Below are 20,168 nucleotides of genomic sequence, written 5' to 3' on the forward strand. Positions count from 1 at the left end.
TCCCGGGTTCGATTTCGGTCAAGGGCATGTACATTGGTTGTGGGCACATCATCAGTAGGGGGTGTGCAGGAGGCAGCTGGTCAATGATTCTCTCTCATCGAGGTTTCTAGCTATCTATCCCTCTCTCTTCCTCTCTGTGAAAAAATCAATAAAACATATATTTTTTAAAAATATTGGTAGAATTGGCAGAAGAGAAGGGGGCAGTTCAGTAGAGATTTCAAGTGTAAGGGCACCTTTAAGTAAGACTCTGTTCTCTAGGTATGTTTTTCCTGTTTTGGTTTGTTTGTTTGTTTTTATTGAAAAAGGGATAAATGATAGTGACTCAAGGAATATCAGCTTTTGCTAAAATATGCTGTAACAAACTGACTTCAAATCTCTATGGCTTTCAACAGCAAATACACTTTCCCTCCCTAAGTCACCTTAGGTTCTGCCCGGTGTTGTCTTCTCTCTGGACTCAAGCTGACAGGGCCTCCTCTATCTGGGTCAATGCCAGTCTTATGATAGTAGAAAGAGAGAAAGGCAAAGCATCAACTGACTCTTAAAACTTCTACTTAAAAATGATCCTTACCACCTCTGCTTATATTTCATTGGACAGAGTAAGCCATATAAGCAAATCTGGGTTCAACAGGATGGGTCTGTTTAATACTTCTACTGGGAGAGGAAGCAGATAAATGTGAACAATAGTGCACTCTTCCTCACTGGGGTAATAAGGTCAAGAGATTTTTGTTGTTTAAGAGACTAGCTTTAGTAGGTTTGGAGGCAGAGAGAAGAAACCTATGAAGAGAGAAGGAAGTGCTTTCTGAATGATAAATGTTCCTTGCTGTTATTCCTGGTAAGGGCAGATTTTCAGCTGCATAATGTGAGGTTCTGGGTCTGGGGTTAGGCCTAGAAATCCATGCCAGTTGAAGTGAAGGATGTAGCTAAAGTTAAGAATCATCTGGACAGATTGTTAAAATACAGATTATGATGGGGATGAGGTGAGAAATTCTGTATTTCTAACAGGCTCTCAAAGGATACTGATTTTGTCTGTCTGTAGACTACACTTAAGTAGCAACAATCTACATCACCAAGTAGTCTGAAATAAAACAGGGGAACAGGTATTCATTAGCAAACGATCTGGATCAACTAGGTAAATATTGAATCCAATGGAAATAAGGTACCTGTTCTGAAATGCTGAGCATTTTTAGTCAGTGTTTAGAAAATCTCCAATCAGAAAAGAATATGACTTTGAGGGAGGGTGTACTTTTGAATGACAATGAACAGATCAGATAGAGTTGGGGTCGTGATTGGCAGTAAGAGAATGGGTAGAACAAGAGGTATGGCCAGAGAAGAGTGAGGTACTAATTTTGAGATGGAGTAGTTGCATCCACTGACTTAGCCACTGCCATTCTGCCAACAGCCTATTTGTAATGGAATATGAGCCAGATGAAACATCAATACTCTTCGATCACAGACGGGATGCCAGAAACCGGCAATAAATGTGTTTTGAGCACTCAAACATGAACAGCAGTTGTCAGAATTCACATCTTTAGATAGTAGCAAATGACGAAGTACAGTTAATAAAAACCATTCAGCAATTTCATGGCTATGAAGTATGTTTCATTTGAGTTTTGATTGTCATAAATATCTTGCTAGTTAAATCTTCAATCAAAACTACAACTGTGGGCTTTGTCATTTGAAGAAAAAATTTCAAGGTGAAATTATTCTCTAAAACTTCTTAAACTCCCTAGCTTTTTTTTTTTTTTTTTCCAGTATAGTTTCTTTAAAAAATAAAATCTGTAGTGTTTTGAAACAGATGAATTCACTCTTTGTTAGTTCCTCTTTTGATGACATTAACAGAAGTGTCTTGGTCATGATTAATAAGAGGAAGCTCATGCTTATGTTTCAAATATGTCTTCACTTCTACATGAATAACTCTTATATTTAAGTTTTGTATCATGCACATCTGGCATGGAATTCCGATCCTGCCATCTGCTTGCTGGGATTTCAAGGGCAAATGTTTAACCTTTTTGAGCCTCATATCTTTATTTGTAAACCATGGATGATATCTCACTATGTTCATGATGGGTCAACAGGAATATATTAAACATATTTAAAGAACATTACACAGAGTAGGCCCTCAATATGTGTAAGATGTATTTTTATATTTGTGGTACAAATTTGAAATCATTCTTATCTCAACATTTAGAATGAACCAGGTATGGCTATAGTAAAAAAAGATAGGGAATAATAAGTGCTGGAGAGGATGTGGAGAAACTGGAACCCTCATAGGCTGCTGGCAGAATTGTAATAGGTAGCAGCCACTTTGGAAGACAGTTCAGCATTTCCTTAAAATGTTACACATAGACTTACCATATGACCCAGAAACTCTACTTCTAGGAATCTACCCAAGGGAAATGAAAATATGTTCACATAAAGGCTTGTACACAAATGTTTGTAGCAGCATTATTCATAATAGTCAAAACAAGGCAAGTGTCCATGAACTGGTGAATGGATAAACAGATTATAATATACCTCTACAATGAATACTATTTTGCAATAAAAAAGGAAAAAAGTGCTTGTGAATGCAATAGCATGGATGAAACAACCTCAAAACAATATGCTAAGTGAAAGGAGCCAGCCAAAAAGACTACATGTTTTATTATTACATTTATATGGAATTTCCATAAAAGGGAAATCTTTAGAGACAGAGAGGAAATGAGTGTTGATTGGGGATAGTAGCTGTTAACTATAAATGTGCTTGAGGTTTCACTTTAAGATGATAGATAATGGCGATCGTTGAAGAACTGTGCAAGTATGTGAAACATCATTAAAATATAGACTTAAATAGGTGAATTCCATGTAAATTATATACATATACATATACATATACATATAGTAAATTATAACAGTAATGCTGGTTGTTTTTGTAAAGAGTGAATCATGTTCATTTTTAAGATTTTAATTATTTCTCTTTAAGATTCTCATTGTTGTGAAATGAAGACAACTGGTGAAATGCTTTTGCACTTTCTGAAATGTATTGGATTCTCTTGGCTCTTGTGAATGTTTCAGAGTTCCTCCTTCAATAGGGAAGGCTTGGGATTTTCAGGACAGCCTGAAAACTAATAGCCTGCAGGCATCGGCTGGGAATACAACATCTGAAAACAATAGAAAGTCCAGTCAGTAAATGCAAATCAATAACCGTGGCTGATGATTCCACGTGAGTAAAAAGAGATTTGTACGATGGAGTGTCTTCACTTTAGCCATTAAGCTTCTCATTCGCCAGTTCTTCATTAAATGCCTGTCTTAAACTGGGCAATTGAATCTAAGATATCAGACATGTTTGAATTATGGAGATCAACTGCTTCATTGTTGGCCTTGGGCACAGGATAAAAGGAACTGAATTTAATATCCCCCCAGAAAATGATGTAAGGAGAGGTAATTGGCAGCACCTGGAAGATACTATCATAGGACTGTCATAGATGTGGTTATGGAAGCACAAGTACATTCACAAAGACACACCTCAGAGTTCCACTGAGTTAAAAATGCAAGGAACCTCACTCAAGCATCATATTTAGGAACTAAGTGTGTGTGTGTGTGTGTGTGTGTGTGTGTGTGTGTGTGTGTGAATTCTCTGGCCTTACTTTTTGAAAATGGGAATTGTTTGGCAGGTGATTGTAGGACCATTTTGTTCCATCATAAATGAATACAAAATGCAGAGACTTGCATTTAACAGTTTGTTTCCATTGTAAAGATCTTTCTGTGGAGATGTAATCTGAGCTTTGTCACCCCCTCCCCCAGGCAAATAGGTGCATCTGGGCTTATCCCTGAACTCTCATCAGATTTCTTTGATTGGCAATAAATGAACATAGGAGTCAACAAGAATAGAAGGGATCTCAAAGTTGCTGTCCAAACAACAAACAAAAACAACTCTTTCTCAGTGTATCATTCAAGGATTATTGGTGTCTGAATCACCTTGTGGAGGACAGAGAGGGGGATTTGTTACTAAAAATTAGCAACTTGAGTGACTATAGGATACCATGCTCTGTTGCTGGGGAAGGAGTGAATAAAATAGACAAAGATCCCTGCTTTATGGAGCATTTGTTCTACTTCATGGTTCTCCAAGTGGGGGCCCTGGACTAACAGTATCTCTTTTCCTTGAGTACTTAGTAAACATGTAAATTTTCAGGCTCCACAGTGGTCCACAGCGGACCAACCTAACAAAGCAGAAACTTTGGGGGTGCAGTCTGATAGTACAAATTTGAACAAGTCCTCTAGTTGCTGCCTGAGGGTGTTTGAGAAGCATTCTTCTAGGGCAGAGTTTTTCAACCCCATCCCTATTGACATTTGGGGTGATAATTCTTTGCTGTGTGGGGTTGTCCTATGCAATGTAGGATCTTTAGTAGCATCCATGGCCTCTACTCATGGAGATGCCAAGTAGCTTCCTAAGCCCAGTTCTGACAGTAAAAAATGTCTTCAGCTGTTGTGAACTGTTCCCTGAAGGTGAGGGGATATAGTGGGGAAGGGGAGAATCTTCCCAGGTGAGAATGTGAGAATGTATGCCCTAGTAGGGCAAGGCTTTTCTAAATGGTCTGCTGATCAGTGCTGTTAGCATTATTTTAATCAAATCTCTGGGGAGGGGAAAGGAGAAGGGGATATGGAAAGTGTGTTTTAACAAGTCGTCCTGGTGATTCTGAAAATGCCAAAATTCGAGAGCCACCATCCTAGCAATAGAGACAGGCAAGAAACTATTTAATGTAGACATACACATACTAGGTGTACTGGTTAATAATGCAGATTTTTTCAATAGATGGAGTTACACATATGTTGACATACACTGAGTGGCCAGATTATTATGATCTCTGAACGCATAATAATATGGCCACTCAGCATATATCCTATTTAATTAAAGGCTAATATGCAAATTATCCCCTCAACCAGGAGTTCGACCAGCAGACAGGCTGGCCAACCACTCATGTTCCCTCCTGCTGGCCAGGATGACCAGACCCCACCCATGCACAAACTCATGCATTGGGCCTCTAAAAAAATAATAATATAAATATAAAAAATATAAATATAAATATAAAGTGGCTAGATTATTATGCGTTCAGAGATTATAATAATAATCTGGCCACTCAGTGTATATGCGATTTGATATGTATGCTATATTGTTGTATTGACAACAAGCTTCAAAACTTTATATGTCAAATTTTCTGAAGGTGTTAACATCATAGATGTTTTTATGCTTAAAAATGTCGAATTCTGTGCCAAAAAAAAGAGAGAGAGAATTTGCAGGAAGTTTTAATTCATTACTTTATTTTGAAGAACTGTGCTGCTGAAAGTTATCATATACTTCAGGAAGCTTATGGTGAACATGCTCCATCTCAAGATACTTGTGAACACTGGTTTAAACACTTTAAAAGTCATGTAAAAGACAAAGATCGTCCAGGTCAATTTGAACCACGCTTTGATTGTAAAACGACCAGTTAAAGACATGTTAAAAGATCTTGCCTGAGAAGTATTAACCCACCTGCTGTATTCACCAGATCTTGCTCCTTCAGATTACCACTTGTCCCAATCAATGGCACACGCACTTTCTGAGCAGCACTTCAAAATGTAAGAAGTGGAAAATTGAGTCTCTGAACGGTCTGCCTCAAAACAAGCAAAGTTCTGTTGGGATGGTATCCACAAATTACCTGAAAGATGGAGAAATGTGTAGCTATCAATGAACATTATTTTGAATAAAGCACTTTTGATGTTTCTCTTGAAATTATCATGTTTTCTTTGATTACAAAATCCACATGATTAACCGGTACACCTAGTACATCACTCAGAGTGATTAGAGTGCTACACGTAAGATTTGTAAGATGGCGCGTCTTCACTTTATCCATTAAACTTCCACTTTAGAAGAATAGGGAAGGCAGAAGGAGGTTAGTGTGTTCTGGGTAGAGGCGAGTACGGTAGTTTGTTTTTAATACTATGGTCATGGAAGGTCTCACTGAGGAGGTGGTACCTGATCAAAGACTGAAGGAGAGAGTCAAGAGATAACAAAGAATGTTTAGACATAGAGAAGAGAAAAGGCAAAGGTCCTGGGCAGGTATGTATCTAGTAGGTTCAAAGGACAACAAGTAAGTCAGGGTGACAAAGTGTAGGAGTTTAGGAGTAAAATAGTTGGAAAAGAGGTGAGAACAATAATGAATAAATGAATGAGTGAATGAATGTACTTACCTGCTTTTGAACTTGGCTTCTGTTGGTACTGTCTATGTGTCTTTGAGTATATTCTGTGGCCTTTTTGGACCTCACTTTCTCCTATGTAAAGCAGATTAATGCCTATCCCTCAGAAATAAAGTGCTTGAGTGATGGTAAACTTTTGAGAGGGAATAGTATATATTTTTGAACTGTCAATGCTTAGCATATTACGTTGCTCATAGTATATGACTAATACATATTATATGCATTATAAACACAACCCAGAAAAATTTAGACCTACCATATCAGAGATTCTGTGATAAGAGACTGTTAATCTGGATTTATAACACGTTTCCCAAAGTAATCCTTGAATACAAACACTATTTTGAGAATCTTCATTCTGCTCATATATTTGTATGCTGGTCTCCATTTATTTTTGAAATGTCATAGAAATGGAATTCCCCCGGTATGAAAATTAACACATGAGGGTTCAAGGCCTTCTCAAGGAGAGGCCAAGTTTTAGACCTATCATGGCCTGCTCAGGGAATTATACTGAGGGGTTCTTAACTCTGTCATTAGGCTCTCCGAGTTGAACATTCAGAAGAGCAGTCAGAGGGAACTAATTCCTTTTTGGTTTGCTCAAGCCAATCAATAATATTAAGAAATAGAAATACTCCACTCTGATTCATTGTGTAATGAAAGTAACTCTAAGGTTCATAAGGTATTATGTGTGCCATAATGTCCCTGAGGTTGGTTCAAGCCATCAAAGCAAAAGATTCCTTGTACCCAATTAGTTATGTTTTTGTCCATTTTTGCATTGCACTCAATTCATATCTCCCCAATGAGTTACTTGTCTGCGGCATTATGCTTTGATAACTTAATATCGATATGATAACCTTGAAATTCAGTAGTTTCTTTCCTCCTAAATGTTTGGTGTTGGGCCATTTTCAGTTATTAAAAATAAACTACTTCTCAACATGTTTTACTCTTTAATTACTTTGCTCAACCTTAATTTGCCACCAGGAACCTCAACGATTAAATTTTACCAAGACTTAAAACTGCAATGATTTGAACTGCTAGTTTTTTCTACCTTAATCTCCCACCTGTGAATTCAAGAGGTCAGACAGAGTCTAAGGCAACACTTAAGGAGTTTGAATCTTGAGAAAGCAATTGGATAAATCCCTTTGTTTTCCACATTGAAATAATGGGGTGGGAGAGTGTCAAGATGAGCTTTAAATTGATTTATTTGTTAGAGAAAATTCACCAAAACTGTAGAGAAAATGACTTTTCATTATTAATTGCTGAGCTATCCCTGATAGTTCATGAAGATGGCCACGAGTTGAATCGAAAGCACCCAAACAGCTTTGTTCTCTTCTATAGTCTAGGTATTATAAATTAGTTACACTGATCAGTAATATATATATATATATATATATATATATATATATATATATATATATATATACATACACACACAAAGGCAATTTAAGGAAGTTAAAATATTGGATGTTGCCAAAATCGGTTTGGTTCAGTGGATAGAGCGTCGGCCTGCAGACTGAAAGGTCCCAGGTTTGACTCCGATCAAGGGCATGTACCTTGGTTGCGGGCCCATACCCAGTAGGGGGTGTGCAGGAGGCAACTGATCAATGTTTCTCTCTCATGGATGTTTCTAACTCTCTATCCCACTCTCTGCCTCTCTGTAAAAAATCAATAAAATATCTTTAAAAAAATATTGGATGTTGCAGTTCATTTTGTATCATAGCTGGTCTAGCATTTTACCTCACAGTGGAGGCCCATGCAATATTTAGATAGCACACCTCACTTCTACATACAGATTTCAGAAATCAGGATTAAAGGGATATTGGTTTGTTTCAAAGTTTTAAAGAACTTTGACCTTCCAGGATTAGGCACCATATACTCACCAAACTCCCCTCCTCCCCCCACTACTTATCCGCCAAGAAGCATTTTGAATTAAAGTTGCTCTTGGGATTGTCAGAAATAATACAGGATGCTCAGATAAATTGGAATGTCAGATAACTAACCAATACATTTTTAGTATATGTATACTATTTATTTTGGACATAATTATGCTAAATAGATGTTTGTTGTTTATCTGAATTTCAAATTCAGTTCTGTATTTTTATTTGTCAAATCTGGGAACACTACTTGCTTCTCTTTGGTCTAATGCAGTGGTCGGCAAACTGCAGCTTTGGAGCCACCTGCGGCTCTTTAGCCCCTTGAATGTGGCTCTTCCACAAAATACCAGGGTCTGGGCAAGTCTATTTTGAAGTAGTGGCATTAGAAGAAGTTTAAGTTTAAAAAATTTGGCTCTCAGAAGAAATTTCAATCGTTGTACTGTGGATACTTGGCTCTGTTGACTAATGAGTTTGCCGACTAATCGATCTAATGCAATCAATTCAGGAATATACTCTTGTGATCATTAAAACCCAATTTAAGAGACTCTTATTTAGCTTCCCTGCCAGAAATTAAGAAAACAGGATTATATTCTTTAAGCAAAAGTCCATTTAGAAGGTAAGAATTTAGTTTTTAAAAAATATATTTTATTGATTTTTTACAGAGAGGAAGGGAAAAGGATAGAGAGTTAGAAACATTGATGAAAGAGAAACATCGATCAGCTGCTTCCTGTGCACTCCCTACTGGGTACGTGCCCACAACCTATGTACATGCCCTTGACCAGAATTGAACCTGGGACCCTTCAGGCTGCAGGGTGACGCTCTATCCATTGAGCCAAACCAGTTAGAGCAAGAATTTAGTTTTTGAGGAAAGCTAGGATTAAAGCCCTTGACATATTTCCTTAAGATGGCTGAGGCAATACAATGAGAGGGATTTTTCAGGAGACCCTAGGACTTAATGTAAAAAATGAAGAAACCAAGAAGGTCACAATCTGTCTCCTTTTTTTTTCTTGCCATCTTCATGGATCTGGATTTTAGCAGAACTTGAATCTGCTTTCAATTTGCTATGGAGTCAAAGATCAGTGCGGTGGTAGACGCACCAGGATGATTAAATGGCCATCCCCCTTTGTGAGTTCTTTTGCATAATAAAGTGCCAGAGCTTGCACCTGAGCCCTGTGAATATAAAGCTCAGCACTAAGAAGCTTCCGCCCCTCACTTGGTTTCCTTCCTTTGGGGCGATCGGAACTTCAGTGGAGATGTTCCAGGTTTGTTCAAGATTTAGCAAAAGAGCCTAGTGGTTCTTCCTAGTGAGAAGAATAAACATGTCACATCATGGAAAGAAGGTATTGCGAGGACAGGGAAATTCTTTTAAAAAAAATTTTTTTTTAATTTTATTTTTCTGCATTGTGCTATTTAAGACTGGTAAATGCGGGCCATTTCTCTTGCAGGGTCCTGACTATCACTGTAAAGAGACTGACACCCAAACTTCTCATCTAGAGACTTGTTCTCAGGACCTACAGACAGGAGGTAAGTTCAGATTTATTCTTGTTTAGCTTCTCATACTCTTATCAGTAGTTATGTTGAGCGTTTCTCTTTGTAATTGGCCTTACCTGGGTTTGGGAATATGTATGAATATTCTAGTTGTCTTAACCCATGGCAATAGTTTCTTGCCCAGGAAGAGCTCAGAGAAAAGAATTGGTGTTGCTGCCCTGTTTTATATGTATTTTAGTATCTCCTGAAACACTGGGGTTCTGTGGGTTGGGCACTTTGCCTCTGATTGGGGTGGAATGTGAGTTGCTACGGATAAAGTGAGGATGGATGCCGGGTGGTGGAATTTTGTCTTAAAGACTCACGGTGTAAGAAAAGTTCAGTCCTTACTTCATCTTGTACAGTTTTAATGAATTTGCATTAGAATGACCTCAGGCAGTGCTGTTATTGTATTCACCTGGAGGTTAAACAATGCTCTAAGGCAGCTCTCTCACCTGAGAGGATGTTGGTCGCAAGCCACTTTATTCTGGCAATTCTAAGTGGGATTTAGAATTCTAAATCTTTCTGGTTCAGCATGTCCTACAAAATTCTACATTCAGCTAACATCAGTGTGCTTTGCTAAATCATGAAGGTTTCTTAGGGTGAAATATGCAAAGATATTAAAGTCTAAAACATGTGCTTTATATGCTGTGTTGGGAGTGGCGGATTTGGGAGTTTAGATCAGATGTGTGCAAACTTTCCTGTAAAGGACCAGAAAGTAAATATTGTAGGCCATACAGTTTCTGTCACAATTATTCAATTCTGCCATTGTAGAAGTAAAGCGGCCCTTGACAATACATAATGGAGCGAGTATGGTGTGTCCACTAATGCTTTATTTATGGACACGAAATCTGAAGGCTACGCTTTCAGGTGTCATGAATTTGTTTTTCCCCCAGCTGAAGACTGGGAACTTTTTTCAAAGTGCTGGATTTGTCCTGCAGGCTGTAGCTTGCTAACATCTGCATTAGATCAGTAAAACTAGGCAAGTGGTTCTGCGGATCTCTGCTTAACTTGTTTGCCTTAACATTCCAGAGACCTAATGCTACAGTAATGGTTTCCCAAAGAGAACCGGGCCCAAGTCAAGAGAGTTGACACCTCAAAAGCTCAGAGAACCTATCTTTACCTATGCATTATGGGAGAAGGAAGGAGTGTCAAATATGGGGGCATTTGGGGTGTTGATGCTTTGAGATCTTAGAACACAAATCTTGCATCTTGACCATTCTGCCTTTCCAGCCAGTGGCCTTTCACCTGCTTCCGGGACCTCTTAGCCTGTTTTCAGCTCTTTAACTACCCTGTTTCCCAGAAAATAAGACAGTCTTATATTAGTTTTTTCTCCCAAAGTTGTGCTAGGTCTTATTTTCAGGGGATCTCTTATCTTTCCATGCCCTAGGTTTTATTTTCGGAGGATGTCTTATTTTCGGGGAAACACGGTAGTTAGCAGGACTTGAGGGAGTTGGAGGCTTGACGGCTGTTGTTGAGCAGGTCATATAGCAAAAGGGTTTTTCATATTTTATATATTGCTTTTCTGTGATTAAAAGGTTTTATTTCAAACACTTGGATGATTTGAATATAGGTATACATCTGTGTAGGCAAGTCCAAGTATAAGAAGTTGTGGCTTGAAATGGTTGTCAACTGAACATTTAAAAATGTAAACGAACATGTCAAATTAGCACTCCTTCACAATTTCAAAAATATGGCTGAGGCTGAAACCGGTTTGGTTCAGTGGATAGAGCATCAGCCTGCGGACTGAAAGGTCCTAGGTTCGATTTTAGTCAAGTGCATGTACATTGGTTGCGGGCACATCCCCAGTAGGGGGTGTGCAGGAGGCAGCTGATGGATGTTTCTCTCTCATTGATGTTTCTAGCTATCTATCCCTCTCTCTTCCCCTCTGTAAAAATTCCATTAAAAATATGACTGAATATAAGAGAAAGGAAAATAAGAACTGTTTCTGGTAGCTTACATTGCCCATAGCATGGGGGTTTTGTGCACATGATTTTTTTTTTTTTCACTCTCATTATGGATTTGTATTCTCTATTAATAGGACTCCATTAGTCATCAAGTATTTATTGAGTGATACTAAAGACTGAAGTGATTAAAAAGTATAAGGCAGAAAATTACAGCTGTATGGCTTTTCATCTTTCTCATAATGAAATGACTGTCCAAAGAGATCAGATACATTGTCCAAAATTACCTGGGTCGGAAGTACTGAACTTGAAATAGAAAGCAGAGCTTCTTTTGCATTATATTGTGCTATACCTTTGTTACATGCTCTTGAGCAACTTAACTCTCAAACCAAATATAATTGTGCACTAAATTGTAGAATATTTGATACAAAAGGTAGTCATTGATCTACATAGACACTCATGAAGACTAGAGTTACTGGAGAAAAATATTGGACTGCTGTGAAATTGAGGCACATTTTGAAGTGCAGAGGGAGTAGGTGGGAACAGAATAATTACAGTGGAAGGAAGGACTCGGGGAGAGATATAAAGGCAGGGTAGCTAGAAAGGAGAAGAGCCTGGTGAATGTGCGGAGAGGAGGCTGATTGATGGAGTGATGGCAGCCACACTCTGTCTGAATTAGGGGCCCCTTTTGAGAGACAACTCATTCAACTGGGGCTGCAAATGAATGACTTGTAAAGAGAACCTTCCTCACCGAGCTTTACAAGGGTTCCACTCAAGATTTTGGTCATTTAACTTCATGGATGAAACAACCAAGGGAGCTAACCAGCCACAGATGGTTTTTTTTGTTTTTTTTTTTTTTTTTATAACCAGAGGAGTTCATGTGAGATTGGTGGTGACATTTCCCTGTCTATAAAATGCTGAGAGTTGAACACTGATACTGCGTGAAGCACTTGGAAATCTCTATCTTGAAAGGCAGCTCTTAAGTGTAATGGTTTAATGGTCATTTAGCATGATGGGCCTTCCGAGGGTAATATCATTTGCCTGCCAGTTAAAATGAACACTTCTCCCTGGGAAGTCAAAGATCATGTCAGCGTAACTTGGGTTAGGTGAAAGAGAGCATCAAGAAGCGAATGCCAAAACACAGAATAGGGAATAAAATCTCATGCATGTCTAGCCTGTTCATAAATCCAGTATAATTAGAGAACACCATCAGTTCCCACTAATTGGTGGGAGGGGGTGGGGGCTATACTCTGAATTAGTGAAAAGGTTGACTTCATTTTTTTAAAGAACTGCTGCTTTATAATTTTCTCCACTTTTCTCATGTCCTCAACACGAAACCTTTCTAATCTTATTTGATAGCCTTAGTCCTTAATATATGAAGTTACCAAAAGTTAAGCTGAACTTCTTGCTCATCCTGAAACTTCCATCTCCCCTCTTTCTGCTGGCATGTGGGAAAGGGGTGTGCCTCCGCATGCTTAGGGTTAGTCCCATACCCTAGGCTCTTGGCACCACCCTTTTCCCAGTTCCTCAGGGACCTCAACCCTTCAAATTCTCCCTTTTCCCTCCTACTCTCTTCATTCTGTCTCTGCTCCTGGATTTTATATTTTTCATACTTAGAAAAGTAGGAGCATTTTATCAACTTCTCTCTCCATTATAGAAAAAGGATAAAGAAGATGAATCACTCACAAAGCATTTCAGCTTTCTAAACTGTACACATACTATGTCTAGTTGTGTTGTATTGCATAAGTAAACAACAAATATAATCATACTAGGGGCTCAGTGCACAAATTTGTGCATTTTGAAATAAACCATGGGCCCTGAGACTGCAGTGGGCACAGGGGCAGATTTCAGCCCCCCCCCTGCTGCAGCACCCCAGCTTCCTGTCTGCTGGCAGCCCTGCTGCCGCTGTTCCCTCTCGCACCCACTAATGGCCCAGAACCATTTGGGCTGGGGCCAGCAGTGGGTGCGAGTGGGGCCATCACCAGCAGTTGGTGAGAGCAGCAGCTGCTGTCCCTGATTGCATCTCAGGAGCAGGGGGAGGTGGAGAAGCCCTGAGGGGTGATCGGGGCAGGCAGCTGCTGTTCACACCCACAGAGGGCGCTGAGTGGGGCCAGTACTGGATACCAGTAGCAGGTGCGAGTGGTGGCTCTGCTGCTGGCAGCAAGTGCAAGTAAAGCCAACAGCAGGTGTGAGCACCAGGTGGGACTGCAATGCACTGGAGCAAATAATTTTCAGTAACCACCAGAAGCTCACCCTGATGACAGCAACAGGTGCCCCACCTTGGTCTGGTGCCCACACACATCTGATCTCCCATCCCACTGTGGCCGACACCTGTCATGTTCCACATACGCCTCCTGATGGTCAGCACATGTCATAGCAATGTTCGGTTGTTCTGCCATTTTGTCTATTTGCTTATAAGGGTAATATATATATTTTTGTTCACACTGATCCTTTAAGATGGCTTCCTAGAAATGGAAACTCCAGATCACTAAGTCAAAAAGGGAACTTCATTTATATGGACAGTATACTTTTCAGATAAGATATACAGATTTACATTAGCAGAGTAAACATAATGAAATTCATTTTACAGTACCAGTATAACATCTTCTAATTTTTAAAAACCTCTTTTGGTAAGTCATTTTTTGACCTATTGCTGTGAAATACTTTGTCATTTGTGTCTACGTCTGGTTACTCTATTTGGTTCCATAAGTGCATATGTTGACCCATTAATTATTAAAACTTTATAATAAGCTTTAGTAATTAGCCCCTTTCCTTCCTCTTTTTGTTGTTTTCAGCACTCTTCTGGTTGTTCACACCTGTCTTATTGTTTTTTCTCATTTGGAAATTGGAATCAACTTTGAGTTATAATTATGGTTCAGGCAGAATTGTCATCATTGCAGTATTAAATTTCAACCCGGAATAAATTTGTCTTTTTACTCATCTCATTGGTTGCCCACCTATTTTTTTTCCCTTTTCCTTTAAATCTGGTGACTTCACAAAGATATGCTCAAGTGTTGCTTATGTATTCTGTATTTTTCCACTAATCCCCCTCCCTGGCAAACATCCATTATACCCTTTTCATTTGTTGGCTCAGGCCTCATTTTATTTCAGAAAAAAATTATTTGAATATTTTTTTCAGCATCCCATTTTATTAAGGATATAATGTATGGTTTTCTGGTATAACCTTGATCTGACTTAGGCATCAGTAATCTTTTTCTCCCTTTGAACATCTTAATTTCATTTTGCTCTGTTTTTCAAGTTACTGACCGTTTTTTACCATGCTTGTCTGGTTGATTTAGTATGATTTCATTTCTGTAATAGTTTTGTTTTACACTGCCATTCTTTTTTGAGCTAGGCTAGCTAAATTTTCATGTCTTTCTGATTCCTTTAAAATCTTGCATCCCTTCTTTGTAATCTTGCTTCATAGGAGTCATTTGTTCTTTAATTGCTTTGAAATAATGAAGAGTTTTAAGATTTTCATTCTGCTTTGTAGATTAAATTTTTATAGTGTATTTTCTAGGGCAATTACAATAATGAAAGAATATATAAAAGATAATAAAATCATGAATTAAGTAAAAAATAGAAAAAATAGACAAATTTAATGAAAAATAATGAATTATAACAAATAAAATAATCAGCAATAAAGTAATCAAACAATAAAACAATAAAGTAATTAAACAATATGAGACAAATTTAATAAAATAATTAAATAGTAAAATACATTAATAAAACAAAATTTCCAAATTCCATAACTATTTTAAGAAACAGAATGTCATCATTTCCTTTGAGATCCCCCTGTACCCTTTTATTTTTATTTTCTGAATGTAACCTTAGCACTCTTGAGTTTAATGTTAATTATTACCTTGTTTATGATTCGGTCACTTGTATTATTTTGGAATAATATATTGTGTATAAGTATTCTTGTGGTTTTATATATTTAACATCATTTTGTACCACTAAAGTTCTTTATTTTCCCACACTTGCTTGGTGTAATAAAATAACTCATGATTTCAGCCGGCATTTACCTAATTTATCAATAAGGTTGTGCTTATTTTCATGTTCAATGAACATGTGTTTTATCTTTAATGAAACATCCGTGATATTTTTGTTCCATTCTAGAAGTTCTTATTAATTTTAATGCATTCTCATTGTCTTTTATAAACTATCTCAAGGAACTAAAAGTACTCTTTTAATCTCTTATAAACATCTTAGTTTTTTCTTTCACATCATTGGCTTTCTGTAACTGGTGTGAAATAGGGACCTATTATTTCCCCCGAATATGGAAACAACTTGCCCCAACACTATTTATTTTGTCATCTACCCTTATCTCAATAATAAGTATCTTTTCTGTTATATATTACATTTCTGTGTATGTGTCTTTCTGAGCTCCTAGTTCTGTCTTATTTATAAGTTTACTCTGTGTCAATACTCTTATGTTTAATTCTTCTTTACACTAAGTGTTGATTTCTGGCTCCTATTTTGTACTTCTTTGAGAATGTTTTGGTTTCTATTTTACTTTGTATTTCCTAATTATTTTTCAGATGCAACTTGTCAAGTTCCATGAAAAACAATTTATGGCCCAAACCGGTTTAGCTCAGTGAATAGTGCGTCGGCTTATGTACTGAAAGGTCCCAGGTTCGATTCCGGTCAAGGGCATGTGCGTTGGTTGCGGGCACATCTCCAGTGGGGGATGTGCAAGAGGCAGCTGATCGATGATTCTTTCTCATCTATGTTTCTAACTCTCTATTCTTCTCTTTCTCCCTGTAAAAAAATCAATAAAATATATTAAAACAACAACAACAAAAAAACAACAACAACAATGTATGGATTTTGATTGAACTAGCTTTGCCGGGGTGGATACAGATATATTGTAATTAACGACTATGGTATTATTCTCATTTATTTGACTTCTTAGTATGTTTCAGGAATGTTTATATTCTTCTACATGGAAGTGACCTAAATTCTGCTTGGCTTATAATAGATACATTATTTTTAGTATTTTTAATAACTGCTTTTTAGAAATCACATTTTATGTTTATTCATAGTATATAAATATAATTGATTTTTATATCCAGAAAATTTTAGAAACTCATATAATTATTTAAAATGTTTGTAGCTCTTTTCGAGATAATATCTCTGGTTCTTCTTTCAACCATTTTGCCCTGTATGTATATGCTGGAATAGGTGGAGGAGAGAAGATGTGGGCATGTTATTATACTGATTAAGACCTATAGTACAATTTTTTAAAAACCTGTTTTCATTTACTTTTATTTTTTGGAGAAAGAAGATGGATATGAGAGAGAAACATGGATAAGAGAGAACCATTGGTCTGCTGCCCCCCTGCATGCATCCCACTGGGATCAAACCCACAATCTGGGCATGTGTCCTGACCAGGACTTGAATAGGTGTCCTTTCAGTGCATGGGATGACACTCAACCAACTAAGCCATAAGGCCAGGGCTCTAGTACAATTTTTAAGAGAACTTGTGAATTTGGACAACCCTATCCTAATTTATATGAATTTTTATTATGTTACTGATTTCTGTTTTGCTTTACTGACTTTCACTCATCACCACCTCTCTTCTGGGTTTTCTCCTTGCTCCATCTCAGGTTCCTTTCTGTTCTTCTTCTCTGTGGACTCTAAATGTTTGCATGTCCCAGGACTCGGCGGTTGTACTTTTCTCTTTTAACAACATTTAACTTCTTGGTGATTTCTAGGTTTTTATGCCTACATCTCCAAATTTATATCTCCTGCTCTCCCCTCTCTCAAACACCAGACTTGGATATCTACTTGCTACTCGAGTCATTACTTTTAAACTCAGAAAAAGAGTGGTCTATGAAGCAAACAAGCTTTAAAATCCCATGAAGTGAAAGAATCAAGAAAGAGGGCAAAGCAGGAAAACAGTTGCTTTGACATTCTAATTATAAATACATTAGACATGGCGCAAAAAATCATCAAACCATCAGTCTTGACGATGGTTAAGTTAATTCAGGTTTTGAAGTTCAATAATTCATCTGCGAAGTGTCAGCAGCTGGGTCTTGTTAATGGTAAGCCTTTCATTCCTGTTAAATCAATTGTAAATAATAGAACCCCTCAGAGAAAAATGATGAAATAAGCATTGATTTCCAAATTGGGTGTCAGATATAGAGCATTAATAAAACACATTGCAAGCAAACAAGTACCTAATATACTCTCATCACTGAAATAGTAATCAAAGGGGGAAAATCAATAATTTTTGTGTAAGTTGCTAGTATTTTCATAATTCATTTGTATCTGTATCATCATATCAAATTTCTCATTTTAGACCCTATGTGGCTTTTTAATTTTCATTATCCTCACCAGCAAAACCAGAGACTTCTGTGTAATGTTAGATTTGTTTCTCCCTTCTTCTAACTAGGTGACGAGCATCTGGTCACATAGTGTTTTAGTTGCCTGACGCCAATGATTTTGTTTTGTTTAATGCAATACAATCATCATTTACAGCAAGTCACATAAAACACTGCAGAAAAATGTAACAGCTCTAATAAAACTTTCAAAGGAAAATAAAGCTCTCTAGCAGGTATCCATAAAAGTGCTTTATGCTCACAAACTCTATTAAATGTTAATGCCAGTGTCCTGTGACTACCACATATGAAGTCTGGCTGAAAGGAAAATATGTCTGTGAAACTGTGATTCTGCAGCAAAAGAGGTTGGAAGGGCAATGCCATGTTATCTATTAGACTGAAATATGAAAACCATTAGGGGCTCTATTGATTGTGCATTTTATGAAGGACTAGTTTGAAGAAAAGCACATTTTTTTAAAAAGCCATACATGGGACAGAGTTGAAATACTGAGGGTTCAACTTTCAAAGGAGCATCCCAAACTTCTCTAAGTTACAGACCACAATTTTTTAAAAATATATATTTTATTGATTTTTTATTGAGAGGAAGGGAGAGATAGAGGGCTAGAAACATCTATGAGAGAGAGATATCAACCAGCTGCCTCCTGCACACCCCCTACCGGGGTTGTGCCTGCAACCAATGTTCATGCCCTTGTCTGGAATCGAACCTGGGACCTTTCAGTCCACAGGCAGACGCTCTATCCACTGAGCCAAACCGGTTTTGGCCAGACCACAATTTTTGTCCAAGGGTGTTCTCTACAAATTAAATTGCGGTGACATAATCATGGTAGATTTGGGCCTGGTTTTTCTGTTTTTAATGCTGTTTTCTCACATTTCAATAATAAGTGAATTCTGTGTCTTAGTTTATTGCATTTTACTTCTATATTTTGCTTTTGAATTTTTAAAAATTAAATTGATTGGGGTGACATTGGTTAATATGATTATGTAGGTGTTAAGTGTACAATTCTATGATACATTATTTGTGTATTGCTTGCCCACCACCCACAGTTCTGTTTCTAGATTTATATTATAAAACCTTTTTGTGAAGTTATTTAATGTCTTAACTTATCAAATGGTTAAAAACCCTGGAATGGGATGTTATGTTGGCTAGCTAATCAACTCTTAGGAGAAACCTCCTTTTGAAGAACAGATCCAAATGGTCTCTGAAAAATAGTCAGAAATAGAAGCTATCCCTCACGAGAAAGAAAATATAAGGTGAACACACAATGAGACATGACTGGCTGACAAATGTTAAACAACCTATTTACAGAATATAGGGAACCAGGATCGGCCATCTTTTCTCAAAACCACACAAAGACCGCACTGTGCATTCAGAAGAAGAAAGCAGGATGGTTACAGAATTTAAATTATGCCAGGTGAAAACTTCTTGAGGGATACGGGAACTTTTAGCTGTGAATAAAGAAGGCTCAAGCTTAGGCAGCCAACTAGTTTTTAAATATTCTCTCTTTGGGAATTTCGAATACAACTGGCTGATTTTGTAGTTACTGTGATTCATAGTTGAGATTCACATTTGATAGAAGTATTGTAGTAGTCATAGTTTGAAAAATATTCCCTCCGCAAGCAGCATAGTTTTCTACTTCTCTGATACCTGCTGCTTTGAATTAATGCCATGGAGGCATGAAAATTGGTGTGTTCTAATTCAGGTTTCATCAGTAAGGACCATCAATTACAAAACAGCCAGTGTGTAGAGGGATTGCAAGAGGATCTAAAGTCAGATGTCTTGTGTTAACTGGTGTGCATGAGAAAAAATGATGGATGGTGAAAACTTTCTAGGGGCCAGAAAGGAGACAGAAGGGTACTTCTAATACAATGGAAAATGTTTTTCTCAGGCTATTCTCACAATGTAAGATTTATACCTGTAATAAATTAGTAGGTAAATTTTGGCCAAGGACCATTTCTTATAGCATATTTCTGTAGTGTATGAACTCTGAGCTACTAGTACCGCATGAGAGTTCATGGGGAAGCTCAATGTCATGAAGTTCCCTTGCTCTTTAGCCTTAGGATTAGCAATTGCGCCTCCTTTGAAGCTTAGAACTATTTATGAGAGAATGTCATGGTTATGCTTATGTGTAATATTTTTTAAAAATATATATTTTATTGATTTTTTTACAGAAAGGAAGAGAGAGAGGGATAGAGAGTTAGAAACATCAATGAGAAACATCGATCAGTTGCCTCTTGCACACCCCCTACTGGGGATGTGCCTGCAACCAAGGTACCTGCCCTTGACCGGAATTGAACCCGGGACCTTTCAGTCC

The 20,168-nt window shown here is 37.6% G+C and overlaps 1 protein-coding gene across 1 annotated transcript in view; it reads left to right on the top strand.

The window, feature by feature from the left end:
* RARB (retinoic acid receptor beta) overlaps window positions 1-20,168 on the top strand; it is a 617,794-nt gene that overhangs the window by 22,040 nt on the left and 575,586 nt on the right. The window contains exon 2 of the mRNA XM_036431628.2: window positions 9,530-9,608. The gene's annotated coding sequence lies outside the window, so the exon portion shown is untranslated. The remainder of the gene's footprint in view (window positions 1-9,529; window positions 9,609-20,168) is intronic.

This window comes from Pipistrellus kuhlii, unplaced genomic scaffold (genome assembly GCF_014108245.1).
Source record: "Pipistrellus kuhlii isolate mPipKuh1 unplaced genomic scaffold, mPipKuh1.p scaffold_m20_p_11, whole genome shotgun sequence".
Lineage (NCBI taxonomy): Eukaryota > Metazoa > Chordata > Mammalia > Chiroptera > Vespertilionidae > Pipistrellus > Pipistrellus kuhlii.